Genomic DNA, 255 nt, shown 5'->3' with positions numbered 1-255 from the left:
CCTAAACAATTGCCTAAATCAAAGAAAATATCCTTTGCAATAAATTATAATTTCGTCAAAGGCCTTTATAAATGCACTGGCCTTATGCTGGCCTTATAAAGGAGCAGCCTTATGCTACAGCTGCTTATAACGGCTATATATTATAATAATAGCCTCTAAACTTAAGTGTGCCTGGACAGTGGTGCAGGCTTTAGTCATGTGGTGTGTATTCCGGAGTTCTCTTTTTCCCATGGCTGATTATAGACGCTCTCCTGA

The sequence above is a fragment of the Gadus morhua genome, chromosome 1 (assembly GCF_902167405.1).
Source record: "Gadus morhua chromosome 1, gadMor3.0, whole genome shotgun sequence".
In the NCBI taxonomy this organism is placed as follows: Eukaryota; Metazoa; Chordata; class Actinopteri; order Gadiformes; family Gadidae; genus Gadus; species Gadus morhua.
This window is presented reverse-complemented; position numbering follows the sequence as displayed.